Raw genomic sequence first — 21,681 nt, 5'->3', positions numbered from 1 at the left:
ACATACAGATATCAAACTATACTTCAGTTTCCATTTTTTTCATCCAATGATCAGTTTCAATGTTTTGCAATAGTCAAATAGGTATTGTTTTACCGATTTGAATTTGTTTTACGCCCTATAACCCCACACAAAGGAGCGCATAAATTTTGCTTTCTCACCAAACCAATCGAATCCACCGGTAAGGAGGCTGAGATCTGGTGCTGAACTGAAAGCAGATACAGTGACGATACAACATTTCTCCTATAACTAGTCATGAGGCGTTACTATGAGGAAGTAAACGCAATTGATTTTTCTTTCACTTTCATATAGTAAATGTAAACTAGATGCAAATTCGACAACAAACGATGACTGAAGCACGACTGTATCGACCAAGAGTAGTGTATAAAAAAATGAAACAATATAAGAATACGAACGGACAAAACGAACAAGCCACGCATAACGCTTGCAAGGAAACAGTGGTTCCACTCATCACTATCTTTGATCAATTGGTAAAAGATAACAACTAACAATCATTGTTGAATTCGCCGTCCCTGTGTTTAATTACACTTTACACCGAAGATAGGTACATCAGCGAGGATCGCAATCGTACGAACAGTAACAAAGAGGGAGGATACATTGTGTTATTGATACTTTCCAATCGTATACATTTTCGCGTCAACAACCGGCACTGGCGAATGATGATAACAGAGGAGTTGAGAGAGAAAGTTTTGGTTTAAATTTCCAACTTGATTCACTTTTCATCGAAAATTGTAACTCACAGTAACATTTGAATCGTTTCGGGTTAGAGGCATTGACTCGTGGACATATTCCAAGCCATGTTGTGATTGTTTCTGAACGTTAATATGAGTTTTGGGAACCTGACGCGGATTGTTTACTTTTGTGGAAGTTGCCCGTGTCTTGGGTTCACATAGAAAAATCTCTACTTACTAGGCAAAAATTGAGTTCACGGTATGACCGTCCTGAGACGTCTACCAATGAATTATGTATACGCAAGGTTCCTGATTATTACTTTGACTGATTCTTTGCTTCACACGAACATAGTTTTTTAGCCCGTGCTGATGACAATAGCGTACAAAATCTAGCGAAAAAAATGCACTGACTGGGCAGCCTCCAAATCATGGAACCTAGACGTAGCTACAATTAGGCACTGCAACAGAACGCCATTGAATTTTGATGCAACTATTTCCATCAATTCAGTCGAGAGTGCCGAACGAGTGAAACTGAACAATGAAACAGCACAAGAAGGTGCTGCAACAGAAGTCTAATTTACCAGCCATAAAAGCGACCACCTTCTTCATGCTACTCACCTTGGCGGATGAATGTGTTAATTAAAGACGAAGAGTGGCAGCCAAAAATAAAAATAGTTAAACATACCGAAAATACTCTACATAGATGTTGAAACGAAGAGGTCATACCGGCAAGACGGTGTAGATATTCGGCAAGTAATTCAGCATTTCCGCGGGCGAGTGAAACAAACACCCTCCACTCACATGTTAGATGTATGTATACAAAAGCCAGCTTATGATCTTCGAACTCGAAAGAACGGAAATCAATTTGTTTATAATTGTGATTGCTGCCTCTCTTCCAATTCCACTTACTGGTGGAAGCAAATGTTTCTCAGGAACGATTTTTTCACATTCGATCAAAATTTTGAATAAGCTGCACATGCTCCAACCTCAATGCTCCCGTTACTGAACCGTAAATATTCATGTCTTTCTAGCCGATCACTAGCTGGATAACATTATGAAATAAAAGTTCGTTCCTTCTGGTCGAAATGTTATTATATTACTACTAAATTTGACCTATTACCACATCATCCCACAGAGGAAGGAAAATCCAATTGTTTACATCTTTCACAAGTGCAACCTCTTTCCTTTGTCGAGTGTCGAGTCAAAAAAGCAACGCACCGCATCCATCATTACATGAGAGGAAAACCTATTTAGACTGAAGTCGAATCTTGTCTCAGCTGTTTATCTTTCGTTGCTGCCGAGTATGTAGTTAGGTGCAGATAAAACCGCACTGTAAAAGGGTTTTTCTATCGAGCGCGTGTATATGAAAAATGGTCTTTGCAGTGGATCCGAGCGGTTGTTAAACTTGCCTGGTCATGCGATTATTTAAAAAAAATCGATTACCTGTGTCTTGCTTAAAATTTGTCATTTGTAGTACACTGCGATATTCAAGCAAATCACAAGCATTGCAACAATCAACCAAAATAAAATATTAGAAATTCTTTTTCCAAAAGGAAACCTGTCGATTCGAATAAACCATAAAATATATACTGAGTAATTTATTGATCACTCCAACCATGAGTCATTGGATGATGATGTCATCACAATTCAAAAAAATAAAATATGACACAAAAAGAAGAGAAACAAAAGTGTGAATGCTTCGTCGATCAATAAAATAGAAATAGGAATAGGAACAACCTTATATGAGTTTATTTGGCCATAGACGATCAAGATCTGCAAACTAGAGAAATTCATTAACCAATTTAAAGAACTCGCTACTCATAACATTGTTACTTATGAAAAACTATACTTTTTAAATTGACATTTGAACACTATACACCCTGTATCTCCGGAACCGAAAGTTGAATCTGAATGAAAATCAGGACGCTTCATGGTATTTTAGGAACTTCCATTGTAAATCGGTTGAGCGATCTACGAGTAAATTAAGTGACATTATTTTCATTTTTTATCACACATCACCCTATAATGAATGATCCAACAGGTTTTGACTTTCAAATACCTCGGGGTGTGGTTTGATTCCAAATGCACGTGGGGAGGACACATCAGGAACCTGATAACAAAATGCCAACAAAGAGTAAATTTTCTTCGAACAATAACAGGATCTTGGTGGGGTGCTCATCCGGAAGATCTAATAAAACTGTACCAGACAACGATACTTTCAGTGATGGAATATGGATGCGTTTGTTTTCGTTCCGCTGCAAACTCTCATATTATCAAACTTGAGCGAATTCAGTATCGTTGTTTGTGAATTGCTTTAGGCTGCATGCACTCGACACATACAATGAGTCTTGAAGTTCTGGCGGGAGTTCTTCCATTGAAAGATCGTTTTTGGGAGCTTTCATCGCGACTGCTAATAAGATGTGAGGTACTGAATCCCCTGGTTATTAATAACTTCGAAAGGCTAGTTGAACTTCAATCTTAAACAAGACAGTATATTTTAACCATATGTCAGAGGAAATCTACCCTTCAAGGAATATTCCTATCCGTGACACCCTCCTAAATGTCCCTGACTCAACTTTATTTTTCGACACATCCATGCAGCGCGAAGTGCGTGGTATCCCGGTTCACCTACGCTCGATGGAAATCCCAGAAATATTTTCAAGTAAGTTCAGGCATATTGACTCTGAGAAAATGTTTTTCACAGACGGATCACGAATTGAAGATGCTACTGGGTTTGGTATATTCAACAATAATGTTTCGGTTTCATTTATGCTTCAAGAACCTGCAACTGTTTATATAGCAGAGTTAGCAGCAGTTCTTTATAGCTTGAGTGTAATTGTCACATTATCTCCAAATCATTATTTTCTCTTCACAGATATTCTGAGTGCAATTGAAGCCATTCGCTCAAACGCTGCTGGCAAAAATGAACCGTTTTTCTTGGGCAAAATAAAACAGTGTCTGAACGACATATTGAAAAATAATTATCAAATCACAATAATTTGGGTCCCGGTCATTGCTCCATTCCAGGCAATGAAAGAGCCGATGCTTTTGCCAAACGTGGTGCTATTGAAGGTGAAATTTATGAGCGACTTGCCAAAGAACACTTGCCAGCTAGCAAGCTTCTTGGGATAGAGATGATTTGGGTCGGTGAATGCACTCAACTATTCCTAAAATGTCGACATAGGCATGGTTCAGGGGACTGAATGTGAGTAGGGACTTCATTCGTGTAATAATTAGACGCATGTCCAATCACTACACGTTAGATGCACATCTCCTTCGAATTGGACTTTCCGAAACTAATCATTGTGCTTGTGGCGAAGGTTATCGCGATATTGATCATGTCGTTTGGACATGCGTGGAGTATCGTGATGTCAGATCTCAACTAGTAAATTCCTTGCGTACTCAAGGTAGACTATTCAATGTCCCAGTTCGCGACATTCTTGCTTGTCATGACCTTTCTTACATGAAACTTCTTTATCATTTCATAAAGACAATTGAAATTTCAATTTAATAATTGACCCCTTTGAGGGTTAGTTCTGACTCCTACTGCGTCCATTAGTTCATCAAATAGCAAAATTTTAATAAAAATGATGTGCTGATAAAAACAAACTCAAAATAGGTTACGAAATCAAAAACAAAATGTATAAAAATTTCAGCTTATTTTATGATTTATAGCAGTTAATCGTTTGGTTCAAGTAATGTTCTTAAGTAGATTTAATAATAAATAACGAAATACCTAATATGATATTTTAAAAATAAGAGGAATATGTTTTATTAAACTCAAATCTTTATGACTATATTAGTATTATATTAGGATAAGAATTCTATGTAAAAGTGATGCTACGGCGAAGAAAAACTTATGTAAATTGCCTTAAGAAATAAACGTATTTATGAAAAAAAATCACCCTATAGTTCCGAAACTGGAATTCGGATGCGGATAAAGTTGAGATACCTTCTATGGGACTATAATAACTTTCATTTGAATTTAAGTTTTTTGAAAATCGGTTCGGTATCTTTTGATAAATGTTAATGGCATTATTTTCATATTTTACTGCAAATCACTCCCTAAATCAGATCCAAATGAAATAGTGGAACTTTGCATTTATTTGAATCTGAGCTTATGCAAATCGGTCCAGCTATTTCCGAGAAAATTGAGTGATAATATTTGTCGCATACACACAAAAATTTGTTTATCGCGACGAACAGATTCGAATGGTATATGACACACTGCCCTCCGAGCATCGGTTCAAAGGGCGGTTTTCGCAGTGATAGTAAACCCTCAATCTTTATAAGAAAGGCCAAAATATTACACAACATAACATAGTAAATAACTATTCGATACTTTTTGATTCATCGAAATAAAATCATATTCGCATCTCCTAGATTAATCGAAAGACATGAGCTTGTTTTCTCGCACTGGAAGGTATATAGTATAACTTCCTAAAAAATAATACAATCATTCTACCAAACAATCAAAAAAAGAACTTCATGGATCATGTGTACAAACAACTAGCTGGGTAGATCTTCAATGAAATGGTTCACGGAATTTATATTTCTTCAAATACAACTTATTTCAATTTACACATGTTTTTGCATTTCTCTATAGAATATTAGAATTGCTGAAAAAAACGATATTCGAATGAAGCCTTGAAGACTCATATTGTTACATACCAATCGCCTTAGCTCGACGAGATCGGAAAATGTCTGTGAGTGTATGTGTGTGCGTGCACCTTTCAACGAGTTTTTTTTTACCGCGCGATTTTCGCAGAGAAATTGGTAAAGCCAATTTTTACAAACTTAGGCTCATTTGCAAGCTACTATTGGGCCATTAATCAAGTTCGAAGATCAAATGGCTATTACTTCTGGTTCCAAAGATATGATGGTATAAGTGATGTAACCGATAAAACGCGTAGTTTTACCGCTCAATTTTCTCAGAGATGGCTAAACCGATTTTAACAATCCTAGGCTCGTTTAAAAGCTACTGTTGGGCCATTGATCAAGTTATAAGAACAAACGGATTTGATTTCGGGTTAATTTTTTACCGCTCAATTTTCTCAGAGATGGCGAGTAGATGTCTACAAGCCTAGGCTCGTTTGAAAGCTACTGTTGAATTGTGGATCAAGTTCGATGATCGAAGCACTTCCAATTCCGAAAATGTAATGGTATAAGTGACGTAAGCGAATAAAAAGCGTTGTTTCTCACCACACAATTCGAACTCGATTTCAAAAGACTTAGACTCGTTTGCAAGCTATTATTAGGTTATTTGATAAGCTCGCAATACTAATGGTCGAGGATAGAATCTTAGAAATGTTTTAAAGAGACTATTTAAATGACAAGAGAAAGGCATTATCACACCACTAGGTGGGTTAAGTAGGGTTTGTTTTATCTGTGTTAGGAAAGAAATACTAGAGTTCACAGTTCACACCAAACATTATTTTTGATGTCCGAACATTTTATGCACAAATATCTGTTAAATATTCACTTGATTTTGGTTATTCAACAAACTATTCAAAGTATTGATATTTACTTAAATATCTCGCAGAACTTCTGATAATGGCTGAAAAGCAATCTGTTATGATTGAACAAATCCAAAGAATAACTATCAAACCCCTCAAACTCATTAAGGGCTGAGGACAGTACCGTAAAGTGGTAGGTTTTTTGCTATTTTCCCGTTTCAAATTACATTTTCTTGGAAACGGTGCAGAATGTAAACAAAACCCACCTGACAATGTCTTCGAAATTTAGTTGAGAATATTCTGTGAAATGTTCAGAATGATTCATAGAATTTAGCGGTCGTGTTGTATTTTTTTCTGACTAAAGGACTGCAGAAAAATGGAACGCTCGGAAATGCATACCTCTACTTGTTCATCGAATATCTCGGCTTTGAAGGCTTGTATCATAAATCTACCATGACAAAGTCTAGATAATTTAGTTTAGATGCGATTAGTACATAAAAACATATATGTTATCGCGATAAAAATAAAGTCTTGTATTTTTCTGTGACACAAAGTGAGTTTCAATGCATCCGCCATTTTTTTCGCTTTGGTTTCCTGATAGCATTCTGAAAAAGGAGAGAGAAATAAAATTGGCTCGACAAGACTGCCAAACACACAGACATTCTATCTTTGTGAAAGTTGAATATTTTTTCATTGTTCATTGGAATCCATGTAATGTCCAACCCATACGATAGATTAATGTGATAAAACTTCTCATCAAAATAATAAAATGTATGCTGGCAAACCCGGTACAGTTTACTCATATACGAGAGAGTATAAGAGAAATACGATGCGCAAAGGGAATTGAGCAAGCCACGTGGTCGATTTAAAACTCAACACGCGACCCTCTGTCCTCAGACCTTAAATGTATCCGTTGGTAATAATCGCAAGAAAACTTCTTTTCAATCCACCTAGTGATGTGATAATGCATATCTACTGGTATTCAAACAATTCTACTAAAACATTTTTTCTTTTTGACATAAATGCATTCAAGTTCGTTCGGATCTATTCGGGTAATTTACAAAAGCATACTTCAGATACGTTTTTTTTAACAACCCTTATGTGTTTTTGCATGAATATTCTTCGGTATTTTTAGTTTTCATGAAATTGTTTCAACGACCGTCGTTTTAAATTTCAATCACTCGCTACCCTGTAATTTCGGAACTGCAAGTCGAATCGAAAAGAGACATTGCATGGAACCAAAAAAATAATCGTTCTAATCTAAACGTGTTACAATCGATTAAGCATTCCAGGAGAGAGAGAGTTAGAGTTTTTGTTATTTACGAGACTTCCGGAACCAGTATTCAGGGACCAGCATCACTCAAAACGGTTCGTATGACCATTAATTAACATGACAAATAAATTGGAATTTTTTTGAGCCCAGCTTAGAAGATGAGTTGATAATGTCATATTATATAACGGTTTGAATTTAAAAAACTCATCACCCTGTAGTATTTTGTGATAACAAGTCTTTTAATTTGAATTTTTGTTTATGAAATTACCTTTGGCCTTCTTGAACTCCTCTATTCCCAATATTATCGGAACCAGAATTCGGAAATCGGTGTAGCCGAAGTCAGTTAAATTCACCTAAAGGAAAGTAAACCATTTCATTCGATTCGAAATTTTTGATAATCTTTGAGAAATTGTAGTGTGTTTCCAATACATTTTCCGTGGAACCTTCCGGAAACGAAAAAGAATATCGGTAAAACTGAAATAAGTTTATTTGGTCATTGACTATCAAAATCTGCAAACCCGATTAATATAAGTGAAATGGAAATGTTTGCCTTAATGTGGTGGATGATGTTTCTCATGAACCGAAAGTTGGATCTAATTTTGAAAACCTGTTTTAATCCACCTAGTGGTGTAATGATGCCTTTCTCATATTACTCATAACATCAAAAATATTACTGTGGAATTCGCAAAAACAACTGTTCATTGAATAGAAATAGGAAAGTTTGTTCGGACTTAATCTAACAAAATTTACAAATCCTGTTTACCCTGTAGCTCCGAAAATAGTATCCACAACAAATTTAGGAATTCCGTATGAAACTGTAGGACTTTTCCTTTGGACCTATAAGTTTGTAAAAATCGATTTGGCCATTTTAAAGAAAAGTGAGTGAGACCCTTTTTGCAGTTTTCAATCACCATTTCAAATTCTTTCGAAACCGGATTCAGATGACCGGAATAGCCGAAGTTGATTCGTGTGCCAGCAACCAATATGACCTGCAAATTGGAACGGTGTTGAACCTAGTTAAACCCAGACTTACTATCTCATGCTCTATTTCGATTAAACCAATTAAACGAAATTTAACAAACCTACGTTTCTGTTACTTTTGCATATGTAAGTCAAGCTAAACAGCATGAATCACCAGCATAAAACATGTAGTAGGATTATTACTTTTATTATTATTATTATTATTATTGACATCATTACACCACCATTTTCATATAAATTTGAATTCATTAACATTCGTTTATTCTTTCGGTCGTACTGATCATAATTTTTATCAACCGCAGTACCGTTTTTTACCAATATTACACACTAGCAGCAGACATCCGTAACCGTTTCGTTTTCTTCATAGCGTGTACGAAATAGAACAAAGCACGCATCGTTTGTTTTGTGTTTCTTTTTTCTTCTTTCGGTGTGGTACGTATTGTCGTTCTATATGATTATTTAAAAACTTTAACGCTCATCGCCATGTAACTGCGGAGCCGGAAGTCGGATGAAATTTCACAGTAGCTTCAAAGATAATATGAGCTTCAATTCAAATCAAGATATGTGAAAATCGGTTCAAGCATCGCAGTGAAATCGAAGTGAGTTCTATTTTTTAAGCTTTTCTGCATTACTTTCGGTGCTTCCGGAACAGGAAAAGGGGGGACCAGTAGTGCCGAATTATTCTTTTATGCCCACAAACAAACAAGCTCTGCAAACTAGAAAAATTTATCAGACAGTTTTATGGGATTTGTACCTGTTTTTGACCATCGTTCGTGAAAAAATACTAATGAAATTGGTAATTTTCCACTTATCACGCTTAGGTCCGGAACCGGAATTCGGATCTGGATAAAATGTTCTAAATTTTTTAGGAAACTATAAGACCTTTCATTTGAATCTTAGTTTGTGAAAATCGGTTGAGCTGTTTCAGAGAAAATTGAATGCACACTTTTTCTTTAATTTTCACATATTACTTTGTAACTCCGGAACCGGAAGTCAGATCCAAATTAAATTCAATAGCAGGCTATGGGACCATAAGACCTTTTATTTGAATTTTAGTTTGTGAATATCGGTTCAGCCATCTCTGAAAAAAGTGAGTGCATATTTTTTCCATTTTTTTGGTGCATATCAACCTATATCTCCGGAACCGGAAGTCGGATCGGGATGAAATTCAATAGCAGGCTATGGGACCATTAGAACTTTCATTTGAATCCTAGTTTGTAAAAATCGGTTCAGCCATCTCCGAGAAAAGTGAGTGCATATTTTTGTTACATACATACACACATACACACAGACATTTGCTCATTTCGTCGAGCTGAGTCGAATCGCCTCGTATAAAAAGTCGGTTTTCACAGTGATTGCATAGCCTTTCTATATGAGAAAGGTAAAAAGAAGTTTCTATGGCATTTTAAAACCACTTATTTGAATCTTAGATGGAGGAAATCGGTTCAGCCATCTACGAGAAAAATGAGTGACATTATTTTGATTTCGTTCCACATATTCCAGCAACCTAAGCCATCTCCGAGAAAATTGAGTTAAATTATTTGTCACACACACATTTACTGATTTTTTTTATAAATACGTTTATTTCTTAAGGCAGTTTACATAAGTTTTTCTTCGCCGTAGCATCACTTTTACATAATATTCTTATCCTAATTTAATTCTAACATAGTCACAACGTTTTAAATTTATTACAACATATTCTCTTATAGCTTAAATATCATCTTAGGTAACTCGTCATTAATTATGAAATCTACTCGGAAATATTATTTGAACCAAACGATTAACTTCTATAAATTATAAAATAAGCTGTTATTTTCAGACATTTTGTTGATAATTTCATAAACTGTTTCGAGTTTGTTTGTATCATTACATAATTTTTATTCTAATTTAGCTATTGGTTGAACTCATGGACGCAGCTGGGATCAGAACTAAGTCTTAAAAGGGGCCTTTATTAAATTGAAACTCCAATTTTCTTTATGAAATGATAAATAAGTTTCATGTATGAAAGGTCACGACAAGCAAGAATGTCTCGAACTGGGATATTGGATAGTCTACCTTGGGTACGCAAAGAATTTATTAGTTGAGATCTGACATCACGATACTCCACGCATGTCCAAACGACATGATCAATATCCCGATAACCTTCTCCGCAAGCACAATGATTAGTCTCGGAGAGCCCAATTCGAAGGAGATGTGCATCTAACGTGTAGTGATTGGACATGAGTCTGGACATCACACGAATGAAATCCCTACTCACATCCAGTCCCCTGAACCATGCCTTTGTCGATATTTTCGGAATAATTGAGTGCATCCACCGACCCAGATCATCTCTATCCCAAGATGCTTGCCAGCTGGCAAGTGTTCTTTGGCGAGACGAGCTATAGAATTCGTTGAAAGCAATCGGTCGCTCATAAATTTCACCCTCAATAGCACCACGTTTGGCTAAAATATCGGCTCTTTCATTGCCAGGAATGGAGCAATGAGCCGGGACCCAGACTATAGTGATTAGATAATTATTGTTCAATACGTCGTTCAGGCACTGTTTTATTTTGCCCAGGAAAAACGGTTCATTTTTGCCAGCAGCGTTTGAGCGAATGGCTTCAATTGCACTCAGACTATCTGTGAAGAGGAAATAATGGTTTGGAGATAATGTGACGATTACACTCAAACTATAATGAACTGCTGCTAGCTCTGCTATATAAACAGATGCAGGTTCTTGAAGCCTAAATGAGGCCGAAACATTATTGTTGAACATACCAAACCCTGTCGCTTCTTCAATTCGCGATCCGTCCGTGTAAAACATTTTCTCAGAGTCAATATGCCTGAACTTACTTGAAAATATTTTTGGGATTTCCGTCGAGCGTAGATGATCCAGGATTCCACGCACTTCACGCTGCATGGATGTATCGAAAAATAAAGTTGAGTCAGGGGCACTTAGGATGCTGACACGGATAGGAATATATCTTGAAGGGTTGATTTCCTGTGACATATGGTTAAAATATACTGTCATAAATTTTGTTTGAGATCGAAGCTCGACTAGTCGTTCGAAATTATTAATTACCATGGGATTCAGCACCTCACATCTTATTAGCAGGCGTGATGAAAGCTCCCAAAATCGATCTTTTAATGGAAGAACTCCCGCCAGAACTTCAAGACTCATTGTATGTGTCGAATGCATGCAGCCTAAGGCAATTCGCAAACAACGGTACTGAATTCGCTCAAGTTTGATAATATGAGAGTTTGCAGCGGAACGAAAACAAACGCATCCATATTCCATCACTGAAAGTATCGTTGTTTGATACAATTTTATTAGATCTTGCGGATGAGCACCCCACCAAGATCCTGTTATTGTTCGAAGAAAATTTACTCTTTGTTGGCATTTCGTTATCAGATACCTAATGTGTCCTCCCCACGTGCATTTGGAATCAAACCACACCCCGAGGTATTTAAAAGTTAAAACCTGTTGGATCATTCTTCCCATCATATGGAGCTGAAGCTGCGCGGGATCATGCTTTCTTGAAAAGACGACTAACTCTGTTTTCTCCGCAGAGAATTCGATACCAAGATGAACAGCCCAAACGGACAAGTTATCTAAGGTATCTTGCAATGGTTTATGCAGATCAATAGCTTTGGGCCCAGTAACTGAAACCACGCCATCATCTGCCAATTGTCTTAGTGTACATGGGGTTACTAGACAGCTGTCAATGTCATTCACGTAAAAATTATAGAGGAGCGGACTGAGGCATGAGCCTTGCGGGAGACCCATGTAGCTAATTCTGAATGTTGCCAAATCGCCATGTGAAAAATACATGCACTTCTCTGACAAAAGGTTGTGCAAATAATTATTTATAACCGCTGGAAGTCCATGTTGGTGGAGCTTGTCTGAAAGAACATCAATGGAAACTGAATCAAATGCTCCTTTAATGTCTAAAAATACAGATGCCATTTGTTGCTTTTGAGCGAAGGCAATTTGGATGTCAGACGAAAGTAATGCAAGGCAATCATTCGTCCCTTTATTTCTACGGAAGCCAAACTGAGTATCTGACAACAAACCGTTCGTCTCGACCCAAGTGTCGAGACATCGTAGAATAATTTTTTCGAACAATTTTCTGATGCAGGACAACATCGCAATGGGTCTATATGAGTTGTGATTGGAAGCTGGTTTCCCCGGCTTTTGAATGGCGATAACTTTCACTTGTCTCCAGTCAGGTGGAACAATATTTTGCTCAAGAAACTTATTGAACAATTCCAACAAACGTCTTTTTGCGAGGTCGGGCAGATTCTTCACCAAGTTGAATTTAATTCTGTCCAACCCAGGGGCGTTATTGTTACAAGACAAGAGTGCTATAGAAAATTCCATCATTGAAAATGGGTTATTAATAAAACCATTATTTGGAGGAGATTCCCGTATAATGCTCTGCGTAGGAACAGAATCTGGGCAAACTTTCCTAGCAAAGTCAAATATCCATCGGTTCGAGTATTCATCACTCTCATTGCCCACGTTACGATTCCTCATTCGTCTGGCCGTATTCCAAAGAGTGCTCATTGAGGTTTCTCTTGACAAACCTTCGACAAAATGTCTCCAATAGCTACATTTTTTGGCTCGAAGTATGCTCTTGTACTTGGTTTCTAAAACCATAAGTTTTTCAAAATTCTGAGGAGTTCCTCCTCCCCGTTTTAGAAACGTCTTGCAAGCATTTTGTTTTGCGAGTTTAGCCTCTGAGCACTCTTTGTCCCACCAGGGGTTGGGAGGCCTTCTGTTAGTCGTTGGCCCAGGAAAGCGTTTAGTTTGGGATTGTTCTGCGGCCTCCAGAATCGAACAAACGAGGAAGTCATATTCTTCAAGTGGAGGGAGCTCTTCCATTGAATTCAAAATACTAGAGATTCTACTTTGGTATTTAATCCAGTCGATATTTTTTGTCAAATCATATGGAATACTAGCTGAATTAGCAATACATTTGTTACAGCTAATTGAGATGATGATTGGTAAATGATCGCTACCGTGTAAATCAGGCAATATTTTCCAGGTGCAATCTAGTCGAATTGATGTTGAGCAAAGAGATAGATCTAATGCACTTGGGCGTGCAGGAGGTCTTGGGATCCGTGTCATGCTACCCATATTTAATACCGTCATGCTAAAATTGTCACAAATGTTTTGTATTAAAGATGATCTGCTATCATTGTAAACGGAACCCCACATCATGCCGTGCGAATTTAAATCCCCCAGAATCAATCGTGGAGCAGGAAGGGCTTCAACCATTTCATTAAGCTGTCGCTGTCCAACTTGTGCTTTTGGAGGAATATAAACCGAAGCTATGCAAATATCTTTGCCTTTAATGTTTATTTGGCAAGCAACAACTTCTATACTAGAAGTTGAAGGGATGTTTAATCTATAAAAGGAACAGCATTTCTTAATTCCCAAAAGCACTCCACCATACGGAGAGTCTCTATCGAGACGTATAATGTTAAAATCATTAAAATTTAAAGCTATGTTTGAAGTAAGCCATGTTTCGCATAAAGCAAATACATCCCATTTTTGACTATGCAATAAAATTTTAAATGAATCAAGTTTTGGCATGATGCTTCGACAATTCCACTGCAGGACAGTGATTGTATCATTTGCGGCGGGTGATAAATTATCCATCAAAAGATACAAAACCTGAGACAATTGGCCATTGAGCTGATAACTGCTTCAAAAAATTTCTAGCTATTGGAAGGAATGCCATTATGAGGGTCTTTAAGGGTTCAGATATATTGAATGCTGAGAAAATCCATTCAACAATTTCCGAAAACTTCAGTAATCCTGTTGGTGGCTGTGAAATGGAGCCCACAGGATTATTACCTTTTTCTGTGCTAGATCCTGGATTGGTTTGTGAATTTGACAAACCAGGAGGCACAGTCTTTGGTTTTGACTTTTTTTGTTTAACACGGGGATCTTTTTTTGAAGATGAAACTTTAGGTGTCTTTTTTGGTAATTTGGAAGAAGACTTCTTTCTCTTAACTGACCCTTGGGTAGTGATAAACGAATTACCTTCACTATTTTCGTCAGAGTCAGAGTCCTCTGTTTCCTCTAGATTTGAAAACCCGTTTTCGGTTTCCAAAGGGGGGACATCAATGACCGTTTTAAGCATTTCTGCATATGTGCGCTTAGACCGTGCTTTTAAAGAAAGCTTAATTTTGTCTTTGTGCACTTTAAATGCAGTGCATACTGAAATATCCTCATGAGGACTTTCCCCACAATAAATACATTTTTCAATTTCCTTGTTGCAATCATTATCTTTATGAGGTCCTTCACACTTAATACATTTTGGTTTATTGCTACAGTAAGTAGCTGTGTGTCCGAATTTTTTGCAGTTCGTACAATTCATTACATTTGGAACAAAAAGCCGAACAGGGAGGCGAATTTTATCGACATAGACATGGGACGGCAACGCAGATCCGGCAAATGTCACTCGAAACGAGTCTGATGGGCGATAAACTTTTTTTCCCTCTTCATAAACTACTGAGTACAGTTGTTTGCACTCCAGTATTTTCACACCCTCAAGCATAGAGTTCTTGAAACGACCAACACCATGCTTGAGTAAATCATCTACCGAAAGACTCGCTTCGGTAACAACACCGTCAATTTCGACATCTTTGGAGGGTATGTAAACTTTATACTCTTTATTGAAATGTTCCGAAGAGACAATATCATTCGCGTGTTTCAAATTATTTACCACAACACGAATTTTATCGTTATTTACTTTTATGATCTCTTTGATTGAAGAGAATCGTGATGTCAAACCTTTAGAAATTTGGTAAATGTTTAATGGCTTTGATATACGTCTAAAAAAGACTATCCAAGGCCCAGAAGAGCTCTCCTGATATTTTTTCGTTCGTGGGGGTATAGGATTCATGCTAGGATTTACGTCCATGGATTCATCCATCACATTAAAATTTTTAATCAAACTTTAAAGTAAAAAATGAAACCAACACTACACAGTACTCAATCAAAAGGAAAAGAAAAAACTTCTACCTTGAAATTGTTGTCTATCTCCGTTGCACTGCCGTGTAGATCCTCGTTGCTCTAGATGTTCTTGTTGGATGCTGATTGTTGGATGTGATGCTACTGCTACCTGACATCCAGCACCACTCGATTTCCGATTTACTTTTGTCTTCGCCAGCTGCAACCAGCGCAGGTCACCGGTGTATACCTGCGTGTTGTATGGCAGTGGAAAGACCGAGTTGTCTTGTCTCCTTCTTCCTTGTGCTCCGCACCGATATGCTTCTGCACCGAAGTGCCTTCGCACCGGTGTGCCTTTGCACTCTCCTGCTTCTGTGTGCCTTTGCACTCTTCTGCTCAGCACTTGTGGCTGTATATTGTGGCCTGGGTAGAGCTTGGGAAACGCCCTTTGTTGTTTCCTTCACCAGCTTGGCCCAGCACTAGGGCTCTCTTATGCAGCACGATTTTACGTTTTAACGGCTGCTGCCAACAGGTCTCTACCTGTAGTTCAACCGTTGTCGTATTTAACGCGTGTAAACTAACCAGCGTTATTAAACTGTACGCTTCTATACACAACCTTCTCGGTTGAACGGCTATTACTGAATGAATTTACTGATTTCGACGAACTAATTCGAATGGTATATATTCTTCAAGCAATTATTGCTGTAAGCAGTTTAAATCAATATAAATATGAAACTGTTTTGAATTCGAAAATACTGCCATCTTTCCAATTCATATTTAATATTCGAGGAATTATGTTGCCAAAAACGAACCGTGCTAAAATCGAAACGAGGTCATGAAAAAGGATTCTGGACACAGTCTTTTTGGTGTTGAGAAACAATTGCATACAACAGTATTGAAAATCGTGTTTCACTTTGCTCCCAAACAACGCTTCATCACGCAGTGCTCAAAACTCCTGAAATAGGGGGAAAAGTCTATGGCTTGTTGGATAGTTATTACCGTATGAAATCTAAGGCTTAGAACATATTTTGGTTACAAGAAAAGGTGTGACAGATATTGTCAACAGACTGAAAATTTTAACATAAAACTTCGTATAGCTCAAGAAGTAATCATCAGAGCTCAAATGCATTCCGACGAAGAGACCTTTAATTTGCAACTAGTTTGATCAAAATCGGTTCAGTCATCTCTGACCTCTTTGTTAACAACACACATACAGACACACAAATACTCATACTTTAAGCTGAGTCGATTTGTATATGACCCTCGGCCCTTTTTTCTAGAGTTTGAGCGAATTCAATACCTATTTTTTATATTTATAAAAAAAGGTAAATATGCGGTTGATCGATTACTTCACTTATACTATTATATGTCCGGAACCAAATGTGGCAGCCATTTGATATTTGAACCTAATTAAATACTCAATAGTAGCTTTTAAACGAACATTCGAAATCGGTTTAGTCGAATTCAAAAAAAAATGTGCGAATAGAAACAAAACGTGCGGTATTTTCATTACTTATATCATTATATGTCTGGAACCGAAAGTGTCAGTCGTTTGATCTTCAAATTTGATAGTTAGTTAGCAGCTTTCAAACGAGCTTAAGTCTGTTGAAATCGGTGTATGCATCTCCAAAAACATTGAGCGCATAGAAAAAAAATTACAGCCATTGGATCTTCGAACTTCATTAATGAAATTTACCAAAGCAGTTATCAATAAACTATGAACATCAAAAATGTTTCTTTTTCTGTAGTATTGAACTGTTACATTGTCTGTTTAAGAACAACAGAAATAATAAAAGGGAATCAAAATAATAAATGAGTAACTTTTTTTTTGTTCAATAATATAATATAATTCTAAGGCACACTGCTTAAGATAGCATGAGCAACAAATTGTCGTTCCCAGTGCTACAAGACTAAGACTTTCCAAGCAGAATAAGTTTGAAATTATTAGTTCAAAAACAATACATAAAGTATACCAAGAGATATATTCACGATCATAAACTCATCACACCATATAGAGGGTAAATTTTGAAAAAGGCGCTCCATAGTACAGTAAGACGCATTAACGCCAAAAACATATTAACAAAAACAGGGTAAAATTATTTCGGATTAGTGCATCTTGGTGTTCATGAATGTAGTTCTCGGAAACTAATCATTACGGGTTTTATAATGTTAGAGATGAACCAGGCTTCCCATGTCAACTCAACAGATTGTAAATCTTCACTTTTGGGTTCGTGAAAAGGTCTCTCTAATTTTGTCATAGTCTATTAAGACATTACAATATACTGAACAGGGCATTGCACGACCAAACGTAAAGAGCATGCTCATCTCACGGATTCGAATAAGAGGTCATTTCGAAACTGCTGACATAAGAAACGAAACCCCGCACATTGTGCATACCATTAAACCACCGAGAATCGTTCCCCGCGAACTACAAGCTACCAACCTACCTTGCTCTATACTAACGGTGTATGAAGAAGAATTTCAAACAAGAAATGGCCGAGCCAGGTCTCTTCTGCTTCGGTTGCTTCCAACTGCTTGACGCTGGGCTCTGGGGTCTGCAAAAGTTGATTTTCAACTTTCCGCTTGCTTGCCACCGCCGTCACTTCCAAGTCAGTCACACCAACGGCGCTGTATGTGGTGGTGTTAAAGGTATCGGTTGTACTGGTTCCTACTACGGCTGGCTAACCCTCGGTCGATCGTATTCCTCTACTTATGGGCTTCTCTTCGACTTTTGCAAAGTTGCTAGCTCGACTGCGGAACTCAATCGTCGGGCTGGTGTGAGTGGTTGAACTTTTCCACTACTTTTCATGCAACAAACTTGTAATAAAACACAGGTACGCTTCTTCGCAAGCACTTTTCATCCAGCGTTGACTCCTAAATATTTACTGAAGCCGGATATAAATGGTTTTTATTACTTCATATAGCACAGCACTTTTTATTGAAATGATTTTTTTTCTCCGACCAACACTACAATATATTTTCGAGTAAAACAATTGGAACACCCAACGAATATGAATCCATGGAATGATCATTCACTTGTTGATTGTTCTGCTCGAAGAGATTTTTACATAAGTCGAAAACCCATACTAGCACCGCCAAAATCACTAGTCACAACACGATCATAAAAGTTTCAGGGAAAACAAGCTATATCGCTCCGACTGATTGGTGACAGCATTGCAGTCAGAGAAAGAAATGTGACATGTATTCTCGAGGGTCACTTCGATCGCCCGTGCTATTTAGAGGAAAAAAGTACATCGGAATGAAAACCAAGGAAAGATGTTGTTGATGATAGTTTCGAAACCGGATTTGAATATCTGATTTTATATTAAGAAAATACGATTATTACTTCACAAACTTCCATGTTGAAGTTGCTTTGAATAAGGCATTGAACGTTAGCCAAATCCGTATAACAATTAGCCTAGTTTCGAGAAATAGTGTTTGTAGAATGACTGAATCTTGCGAATCTATCATATCTGGCAAACAAAACTGACATTCTTTCTACTAAAGCTTATGATTATTATCATTCTTTGATAATATAAAATGATCTTTATTCAGACCAAAAAAAATAGTAAAAGAAGTCCTTCACACAAATAATCAGAGAAGATATTATCATTCGGGAAAAATAAAGATCGACACAATCTACATCTGTGCAGGCCTTAAAATATATTCAAACTAACACATCCAAAGAAGCGTACTCTTGCTCAGCACAAGTAGCTACATCTAGCATAACGAAGACACAGGTACATATGCGAAGCACAATGCACACAAATTCATCAGCGCACCTGTGATGCAAGTGTCACACATTCGACCAGGTGATTAATATTCGAGAATAAAAAACAGTCTTATAGAATGGCGGTCATCCCAGAATAATCGAAAGGAATTCGTTCCCGAATCCCCGATCATGGCAATGAAAATGTTATCAGACATTTACCGAAATTAGTGTACCAAATTTTCTGCATGAAACACATGCTTTGGTTTTGCATCGGTGTGTGACATTCGAGAACCGGGATAAATACAGCAATCCCGAGCACCACTTATCTTGTATCAATCAAAACAATCATCACTTTGGATGCCGTGTTAGGAAGCATCTTGGAAACACCCACAGACTCCGGTTCCGTACGGGTAGAAGTAGGTTTCGTGTTACCCCATTCACCATATCACCGTTGGTGTTTGAGCGTATGCCCAAGGTTTTGTTTGTGGAGATTAGCGGTAGGCCTAGGAGCAATTGTGCAGTTCTCCATACAACGGAAGAGGAATGATCGTGCTGTTCCGTTATTTACTCATTTCCACGTCTTTATCTTCAGCATCAACACCGTTTTTTTTTCTTCATTCGTACATACAGGGTGCACATTTTTTCGACAGAAAAAATCGCTTTGCAGGCTTTTGTCAAATAACAATGCAACTGCACTGCTGTTGTTTTGTATCTCCAACAGTGGGTGGTTTTGCTGAATGCATACACTTACACTTTGAAACATACCATTCCAACACAGAACTAACACCGCTCGTCTCGTGAGCAATTTACTTCCCAACTATGTGTATGCAAAACTCGATGACAGAACCAATAAGGTGTCTAACTGCTGACAGTATAGAATAGCCAAACAACAAAACGTTGTTTGAATGTCGTATACAAAAAAAAATACTATCAAGCCGCTAGGTTCCTAATAAATGACGAAAAACTACGAAACTGAAAAGATAAAAATACAACACCGCGATGCCACAATTGAGCGAACACGACGCGAATCTAAGCACACAATAAGTAGTATACTTGACGGAGTACGAGTTAATACTGTGCGAGAGGAGCGATGACGATCAACATCTGACTGACACTGCACTGCACTGTAAAAAGCAACGTCAAGACGGGAGCTTTCGCTCTCGTTGAGTATCAAAGTGATCGAGCTCTCTGTGGCTCTCACTGCTGCACTTGTTTTCGTTCTGCTCAGTGCAACATACACTTGCGTCAAGAGATCGAGAGCACTGCATAGTGTAGCATATCATAGAAAGCACACGGCTCTTTTTCTCCGATATTATGCATAAAAGCTCATGCGCACAACCCAAAACAAGGTGAGCCGCCCGTCGAACCTGTTGAATGGGTTGTATTGCGATACTTCCATTCATCCTAGCTCCAGTTGTCATCTCATATACTCAAACCATAAGTTAGAGTGAGATCTGCTGTCTCAGCTCGATTAAATGACTCTAAGGGTAAGATGAAAATAGGTGCTTTTGCTCAAATATATTATATATCAATATGGATCACTTTAACGAACCTTATACAAATCGAAAAAAACATCACAGTAACACCAACTCGTGACGAAAAAGGCTATTAGTTCAATCATGTTAAGTATTTTGCGTTTAACGTGCACCTAGAAGTGACATGTCAAAAATAATTGAGCATGATGCCCACATAGAGGTGTAAACTTTTTTATATTAAAGTGTTTTTTCTGACGAAAGTAAACAACGCCTATAAATAATGTATTACTTTCATGAGTTATAAAGCAGTATACAACTTTGCTCGTGAATATGTGCTGAATAGTACTGAAAAGAAGCGTATTGGGCGATCTTTGGCAGATCACTTCTGATATATAAAATATATCAACAAAATTAAAAATGTAATGAACGGTGTATTACAATTACTTTTTTTTTTCATTGCGTTCAAGGCATTGAATTTAAATTAACTGCACATTATCTTTTCTCTCGGGGAAAGTTGAAATGTAAAAGAAAATTGTCATTTTTATAAATTGTCTATGAATTAAAACTTCATACATCAAGCGATCTGGCCCTTGCTGTGAACTGTTTTGCGAATAGTTTAAACTTTAAGTCAAAATTTGAGTTTTGATATTTAAAAGTAGTTGAATTTCACTCAACAGACGAATAATTCCAAAGTTCGACAAATAGAAAGTTTATTTAGCACTAAAAAAATTTATTAAATAGTATGATAACTGCAATACAGTAAGCATAAGACAAAGTTATCGTAATCCGTAATCATTATCACAGCCAACTTGAATACAAATGGAATTGTTGTTCAAATCAAGAAATTGTAATACTTAATTCGGAAATGTTGGTAAAATTCTGGAATTAGCATTAAGGTCTGAGGACAGAAGGCCACGTGTTGAGTTTTAAATCGACCACGTGGCTCACTCAATTTCCTTTGAGCATCGTATTTCTCTTGTACTCTCTCGTATATGAGCAAACTGTACCGGGTTACCAGCATACATTTTATTATTTTGATGAGAAGTTTTATCACATTAATCTATCGTATGGGTTGGACATGATTCCAATGAACAAAGAAAAAATATTCAACTTTCACAAAGATTGAATGTATGTGTGTTTGGCAGCCTTGTC

At 37.3% G+C, this 21,681-nt stretch overlaps 1 protein-coding gene across 5 annotated transcripts in view; it reads right to left on the bottom strand.

Moving 5' to 3' along the window:
- The window catches only part of LOC131437563 (rab11 family-interacting protein 4B), a 240,356-nt gene extending 220,240 nt beyond the window's left edge, over window positions 1–20,116 (bottom strand). Inside the window, exons 1-2 of one of the 5 annotated variants that reach the window (XM_058607001.1) lie at window positions 19,806–20,116; window positions 17,790–18,390 (exon numbers count right to left, since the gene is read on the bottom strand). The gene's annotated coding sequence lies outside the window, so the exon portion shown is untranslated. The remainder of the gene's footprint in view (window positions 1–17,789; window positions 18,391–19,805) is intronic. The other 4 variants (XM_058606998.1, XM_058607002.1, XM_058606999.1 and 1 more) reach the window with 4 other exon arrangements.
- Between the last annotated feature and the right edge of the window lie 1,565 nt (window positions 20,117–21,681).

Source organism: Malaya genurostris, chromosome 3 (assembly GCF_030247185.1).
Source record: "Malaya genurostris strain Urasoe2022 chromosome 3, Malgen_1.1, whole genome shotgun sequence".
Taxonomy (NCBI): domain Eukaryota; kingdom Metazoa; phylum Arthropoda; class Insecta; order Diptera; family Culicidae; genus Malaya; species Malaya genurostris.
Note: the sequence above shows the minus strand (reverse complement) of the source record. Positions and strands in the feature narration are given on the sequence as shown.